Consider the following 7946-nt stretch of genomic DNA (forward strand, 5'->3'; position numbering starts at 1 on the left):
CTTGCTGATTTGCTGTCTTCTTGTTCTCTCAGTTGTTGAGAGAGGGGTTTGATGTCTCCCATTATAATTGTGGACTTGTCTATTTCTTCTTTTAATTCTATCAGTTTTTTTTAGGATTTTATTTATTTATTTATTTGAGAGAGAGTGAGTGTGAGCAGGGGGGAGGGGCAGAGGGAGAGGGAGAAGCAGACTCCCCGCTGAGCAGGGAGCCCAATGCAGAGCTTCGTCCCAGGACCCCAGGATCATGACTTGAGCTGAAGGCAGATGCTTAGCCGACTGAGCCACCCAGGCGCCACAATTCTATCAGTTTTTTCTTCATGTATTTTGTAGCTCTGCTTTTTGGTGTGTACACATTTAGGATTGTTACCCTTTTATCATTATGTAATGTCCCTCTGTGCCCCTAACAGTTTTCTTTGCTCTGAATTTGACTTTGTCTGATATTAATACAGCCACTCCTACTTTCTTTTTATTAATATTTACATGATATATATTTTTCTATTCTTCTACTTTCAACCTAGTTATGTCGTTACATTTTCCAGTGAGTTTCTTGCAGACAGCCAATAGCTGGGTTATGTTTTTTTATTTTTATTTTTTAATTTTTTTTTAAAGATTTTTTAAAATTTATTTATATGACAGAGAGATAGCACAAGTAGGCAGAGCGGCAGGCGGAAGGAAAGGGAGAAGCAGGCTCTCTGCTAAGCAGGGAGCCTGATGTGGGGCTCAATCCCAGGACCCTGGGATCATGACCCGAGCCGAAGGCAGCCACTTAACCGACTGAGCCACCCAGGTGCCCTGGGTTATGTTTTTTTAAAACCACTTTGCCAATCCCAGTCTTTTAATTGGAGTATTTAGCCTATTTATATATGATATAATTATTGATATACTAGGGTTACATCTGCCGTTTTATTTTTTATTTGTTTTCTCTGTTTTTACGTTTTTCATCATTTTCTTTTTCCTACTGTCCTGTGGGTTACTTAAACATATTTTTACAATTCCATTTTGATTTAGCTACAGTGTTTTTGAGTGTATCTCCATACAGTTTACTTAGCGGTCACTCCAGTGGCCACTTCGCGTACATGATTCATCACAATTTGCTGGCCTGTTAGGCTGAGTAATGGAGCCCAAAGATGTCCATGTCCTAATTCCTGGAACCTGTAAATATGTTACCTTATGTGGCAAAAGGGACTTTGCAGACATGATTAAATTAAAGATCTTGCGATAGGGAGAGTATTCTGGGGATTATCCAAGTGGGCCCAATGTAATCACAAGGGTTTTTATAAGAAGGAGGCAGGGGATCAGAGTGAGAGACAGAGGTGTGAAAGTGGAAACAGAAGAGGGAATGATATGGGGCCAAGACCCAAGGAACTCAGTCAGCCTCTAGAAGCTGGAAAAGGCAAGGAAGTGAAGTCCCCTGAGAGTCTCCAGAAGGAATGCAGCTATGTGTTCTTTAGCCCACTGAGGATGATCTGAACCTCAACATTTAGAACTGGAGGATGATAAATCTGTGTTGTTTTAAGCCACGATAGCAATCATCCCCAGAGTTTTAAGCTGTATGTGGGAGGAGTAAGGAAAGATGTGTCTGCTCCATCTTGATCCAGAACTGGAAGTCAGACATGCGGTTTTGAGGTGCTGGTGAGACTTCCAGGTTGAGCTGTCCTGCTCACGGTTGAGCACACCTCCATCAGAGTAGACATGAGATCTGGGTGGGCAATATAGTTCCAGGAGTTTTCAGCACAGAGAGGGTAGTTTAATCTAAAGGAGGAAGGAGGATGAAGTTCTTCAGGGACAGAGTGTAGGGAGAAGAGAAGAAGGGCAAGGAAAAAAGCCACTGTGGGCTCTGTGGTTTTGAGAGTCCCTTGGAGAGGGACTGCAATGGGGCAGCGAGAGGCGGGAGGGTGATCAGGATCTGAGGCAGGAACCTAGGACCATCTCATGACCACTGAATGGGAAGGGATGCATGGGCACAAGAGGCAGGACGAAGGAAGGCCAGATGGCACCCAGGGAGTGAAGGAGAAGGGGGCATCTGAAAACACATACAAGTATTGACTTAGAGAGACTGGGAGCTGAGCCCAGTCCTGCCAGATTGGAATGAAGAGAAAACCATAGGGGGCTAGGATTCCAGAGAGGAAGGAAGACACGAAGAAGAGGCAGGAAGGATGAGCAGAGAGAAGCTCTTTCATTGCCGAGTTTCCTTTACAAATGGGGCAACATTGGGCAACAACAGTGTTGGTCAGAGCCTTGCTCTCCGGTATCCCCAGCCCCCACCCCTCAGCTTCCCCCAACCCTCCCTCGAACACCACACATGCCAAGCTGGTGACTGAACTTTAATCTTTTCCCAAATGGGTTTCTCTGGAAGTTAATGCTCTCTGGAGGAAGACTTTGGTCAGGATCAATACCTGCTCAGTGGATCAAGAAAAGGGGGCGTCTTGGGGCACCTGGGTGGCTCAGTCAGTTAAGTGTCTGACTCTTGGTTTTGGCTCAGGTCATGATCTCAGGGTCGTGAGATGGAGCCCTGCATTGGGCTCCACACTCAGCGTGGAGTCTGCTTAAGACTCCCTCCCTCTCCCTCTAGCCCTCCCCACCCCACCCACCCCACCCCGTCTCCCTCTCTTAAAAAAAAAAAGTCAAATTCCACTTGTTTAAAAAAAAGAAAAGAAAAGGGAGTGTCTTGCTCCCCCTCTCTGCCCCTCCTCTCACTCGATGTGAGTACACAGGAGGTTAAGGATGAGCAGACAGAGCGCCAGGACAGAACCCGGTCTAGTGCTCTCTGTAGTCTTGGGAGAGCAAAAGTTCAGTGATAATATACACTTGTGGGGTGATGTCCCCGCTCACATGCCAGCACCTCCCACAGGGACCTGGGTTTGTGCTAGCTCTATCTCTGGTTTCATGAACAAGAGTAGGGGGAGGGAAGAGGAGGAGTGGATCTAGAGCTGGGAGGGAGAGGGAAGGAGGAGATGGGAAGGGTGGGGTATCCCTGGAGAACACAGCACCTAGAAGGAGCTAGAGAAAGAGGTCCCAGGCGGCCAGGGCCCTTCTGGACATTCCAATAGGCCTTTGGCTGCAGACTAATTCATTAAGATGAGAGCGTCTCTGGCCTGGAAAGGGGGGCGCATTAGGGTTTGGGAGGCTCTGGTTCTCCGCTTCCACAGTCCTCCCAGCTCATCACTGGTATTTCCCTGCTGCTCTCCTGGGCACCCCCCTCCTTGTCTTTGGAAGCTGATGTGGGTTGTAGGGGAGGGAAGAGGCCTTTCAGTAGAAGGGGATCCTAGCTTCCCTGTAGGGGAGTTCTGGGTGTTGGGGGTCACGGAGGAATCCCTTCTCCAGCCTTTCCCATCAACCCCCTAGCTGCTGTCCTCAGACGGATGCTTCTTAGGATAACAGGCCCACAGACGCTAGATGCTGCACAGGGCAGGGCAGGGGCAGGACGGGAATATCCCATCTGCTGGGAGGTCTCTGCAGGGCGCAGAGGCCGGGGGGGGGGAGCGGCTGGGAGAGGAGATGGGGCAGGCGCCCCCCCACCCCCTCACGCCGCACTGGACCTCAGTGCCCCAGTCACTCTCATGGGCCAGCTTCCTCCTACCTCCACGAGGATGAGAAGGGTGCCAATTAGACTTACAACCAAAGGATTTTGGGGAGGGGGATTTTGACCTCTCCTCCTGTTTCTCCTGTTTCTCTGATCCAGAGATGGGTCAGAGGCAGCCCCTTCCTCCCAAAGCTTAGCATCAGGAGAGGGGGGAGGGGAGATGGGTCAGTGTCACAATCACTGTGACAGAAGGATGCTCAGCCAGGGTCAGCAGGCTCCCTTTGGAGGGGCACCCAAAAGGAATGTGGGCCGGTGAGTTTAGGAGGGAGGGCCAGAGCTGGAGATGGACAAGGAAGCCAAGGAGGGAGAGGCAGAATGAGAGGAGACCGAAGAGGCAGGAAACAGGGACAGAGACATGGAAGAGGAGATGCCGTGCAGGCTAGGGTAAGACTGACACTCTAGAACACACGGGCAGTTGAGGGCAGCTGCATGCTCTGTTAAAAGGAGGGGCAGGTGGGAAAAATCACTCTGCCATTGTCTTTGCTCTGGGGGGCTGTCTCGCCCCCCCCCCACGCCCCTGCCAGAGCTCCCAGCAGCACCTTGTTGGGAGACCTGCACTTGGGATGGAGACTTTCAGCACACACAGCCCCTCCTGATGGGCCAGGTGTCCCCAGAGGCCACTGCCTGCTTCCTCCGCACCCCTGTGCCCAGCCGAGGCCCACACAGCTCATGACACTCATGCATGTCAGCAAATATGACCAATAGCTTGCCTGTACTGAGCGCTGTGTAAGCATCTCAAACATCAGATTTTAACTCTACCCACTTCATACGGTGGATATTATTTGTATCCCTTTTTTACATATGGGGCAACTGAGGCTTGCACGGGTTAAGAGCCTAGCCCAGGTCAAGGTGGTTATTTAGAGTGGAACAGGTTCCAACACAGGTATCCAACCAATCTCTTATGCCTCTAACCATTTCTCTCCTGGGCCCTCCAGCCCACCAGGCTGTCCAGTGCAGAAATGAATGAGGGGATGTGGAAGAGGCGTTTGCCTGGAGCAGGTCAGGGGGCTGGCCACTCCTAGCCTGGGACAGCTGGGAAGAGCAGCTCTGGCCTCACCCCAGGGGCATGGAGGAAAACAGCGCTCCTTGCTTTTCTGGGCACCCACTCAAGCTCCTTCTCAGAGATGGCCCAGCAATGGTCCCCCGTGGTTGGGAGGGGGGCAGCCAGCGGAGCTGCCAGGGACCCTCCAGCTCAGGTGCTTCCTGCCTGGGATTTCTCTGGCAGGGACCTCATTCCTTCTGGGAAGAAATTTGCATGGCTGGCCCTGGGCCAGCAACTGCCACCCTCCAGGCAGCCCTTGGCTGGCACCTTCCAGGAAGACTCTCCCTGGTCCTGGCCTGCTGTCTTATCTGGACGTGGTGATTAGGTGCTCATGGAGCTTGGATTTATGCCAGGGAAATGGGGGTGCTAACCAGGCCGGGAGAATTGAAATCTTGCACCTGGAAAACCTAGGACGTTTCCACTGGCCCCTGGACCATTGGGCAGAATGGTGCAGTGTCATTCGGCAGGTCTGTGGGGTGCTGGCCCTGAGAGGGGAGGGTCCAGAAGGGCAGAGGGTGCTGATTATGAGGAAAGGAAGGTGAAGGAGGAGGAAGAGGGCTATCCAAGGACATAGAAGCTTTTGTCTCTGTGGGTTCTTTGTAAATTGGGCAACATTTGGCAACAAGACATATTAGTTAATAAAGCCACCATTTTCCTGCCCGCCACCCTTCAGCTCAGCCCCCGCCACCCACAGACACCCCTGAAGCTTCCCCAGGGCTTTTGGCTATATGCAAGGGGCCTGCTTGGGGCAGAATATTAGGACCTTGCTCTGGAAATTGTGACCATCTCACTGGCCAAGAAAGCAGGGAGCTCTGCATCCACGTCACCCTCACTTTCTGCTCTCTCTTCAGGGTGGTCAGCAAAGGAATGATCGATAGCCATCAAGGACCACTGGATAAGGGGCAGGGGGCAGTGGCAGATTTCTAGACCTGACCAGCAGCATGACCATGGATGAGTTGCTTTGCCTGATTCCCCCCATTTGGAAAACAGGCCTGCTGAGGCACGTCGTGGTGCTTCCACGAGGATCAAGAACCACGGCTGACATGTGGAAGGTGCTGGACAGTCCTGCGCCACAAGGGGCTCGATCCCTGCGGGTTTTCCTTCCTGCCGAGATCAAGAGCTAAGTCTCTCCCTGGATCTCAGCCTCTGCAGAGGAGGACAGACCAGCTGTGGGCCTCAGGGGAGACTCAGGGCCGGCAGTTCCATCTCTGCATCTTACTCACTGGGTGACTGTAGGGCAACCCTCAGTTTACCTGTTTTTAGAGCAGTAAGTGTGACTTCCAGAGCTGTCCGAGCCACCAGAGACAAGGCCACAGGCAGCTCCGTTTGGAGTTCCGAGTGCCAGCCAAATGCTTCGGGTTATTATCTTGTCTGTCCCCTCGGATGGCACCCCCCCCTCCGCACATAGCCACGCTGACGTGGGGACTGCATGCCCCCCCACAGTGACAACCCCGGGCCGTGATGTGCTGTAAACTGGCTCCCCAGGAGGGAAACATGCTCCGATTCACAGTGTTTGCTAATTTCCACGGTGTAGATACTCCCACCACAAATGAGTTCAAGCTACCAACCGTTCAACAGCCTGCCACAAAATCCCTGAATATTTAACAAGCGGCTCTCTAGCAAGTCAGTAACCTCCCACCACTGGGAGGGGCAAGCAGCCCTCGGCCAGGGCGGAGCCCCCCCCCCCCCCCCCCCCCCCCGTGTGAGCAGATGTCTCAAGAACTCCTTTTCTCCTTTGTTCCATCTAGAGCTGGTTCTGCCCAGATCTACACCTTCTTCCCAAAGCTCCTCTTGGCGTTTGAACCTGGAGGGCTCCATCGAGGGCAGGGTGTGGGACTTACTGCGCACCTGTCGGGAGGGCGCTTGGCTTGGGCCAGTCCTTGAGCTGGCAAAGGGTCCCTGTGTGAATTTCGGGGGTGAAGAGGGAGTGAGGATGTGGGAGAAGTTTGTTGGCTTCCCTCACCTGCTTGCCACACACCAGCTCCTGCCATTATATGGTGGTTTGTACCATCTGCACCCTTCTTTGCCCTCCTTATATTCACACCGTGCCACGGTCTCAGCATTGCAAAACCCGCCTCCTACTTCCCTGCAGGATCTGCAAGATCTGGCCCAGCTCCTGGCCCCTCAGAGAGCCATGCAGACCGATGCTGAGCTCACGGGCAAAGTAATGACCCCGGGCACACAGGTTCTGGGGAGGCCTGGCATCGCCAGCCCTGTCTTTCAGACCTGACACATGGCGAGCAGGATCCTTCAGCCCCGTCCCTCCTCCTTGCTCCTTCATTCATTCAACCGATAGTGATCATCAGGTGCCCATCGCACGGACAGGGCTAGCTGGCCAGAGGATTTGAGGACCCCTCTGAGGCTCTTTGGTTGGAGGGTTTGGTGGAAGGTGGTAGGAAATCTGAGAGAAGGTGCAGGGCTGGAGGGAGTGGATGGCTCCATTTCAGATGCACGGAATTCTGGTGCCTACAGGACGTGTAGGAGGAGCTATTCAGAGGCAGATGGACACTGGTGTGGAGCTCAGGACAGAGGAGGTGACGCTGTTAATCCTTCCAAGGAGAGGTCCAGGCCAGAAAGCCCAGAGTGACCTTTTGTGGTTCTCGTGCTTAGGTAATTGGTCACCGAGTGCTCAGGCTCCCACGCCCTTTCTTGGCTGTTTCCTCCACCTGGATGTTCTCCCTGTAGAAATGCGGCCCTTCCCCCACTGATACCCAGGTCAAATGTTCTTCCTTAAACCTTTCTGGAGCCTTCATGATGGAAGCTGGTCGGTCATTCCGCCTCCCACCTTGACTTTGTTTATGCTGCCGTGTCTGTGACTGCCCCCCACCCTTGACTGTGCTGTGAGCTCCTGAAGGCAAGGACAGACCCCTCTTCTCCGTTCTCCTGGAACTCACCAGTTCTGGCATGAACGAATGAAGAATGAATGCTGATGATAGTTCAGTTGAACTTCATAGTCTCCTGGGTAGACCCCACCCTTCTATCCACTTCCTCTGCAGATGGCCTTGGCATGGCCATGCTCTGCATGTGTCCAGCTGAGCACATCCCTGGCCTGTGACTGGGCCATGCCCTATAGACAGAGCATACAAGCAGTCTGCCCCGGGGCCTGACCTATCCCAGTCCTGCTTCCAGGGCATATCCCTTCAGCTCAGCCTCTTGATTGTGGCCCCAGGTTCTCTGTGTTCCTGCCAACGCTGTAACAGACACAAGAGGGTCTGAAGGCCCCTGACTTCACAAGCCACCCTTTGTAAAATTTGCATTCAGAGACAGACACATGGGTGGTGACATTTCTTAATTCTTCTATAATTATGGAAGGGCAGAGCT

This window comes from Halichoerus grypus, chromosome 1 (assembly GCF_964656455.1).
Source record: "Halichoerus grypus chromosome 1, mHalGry1.hap1.1, whole genome shotgun sequence".
Lineage (NCBI taxonomy): Eukaryota > Metazoa > Chordata > Mammalia > Carnivora > Phocidae > Halichoerus > Halichoerus grypus.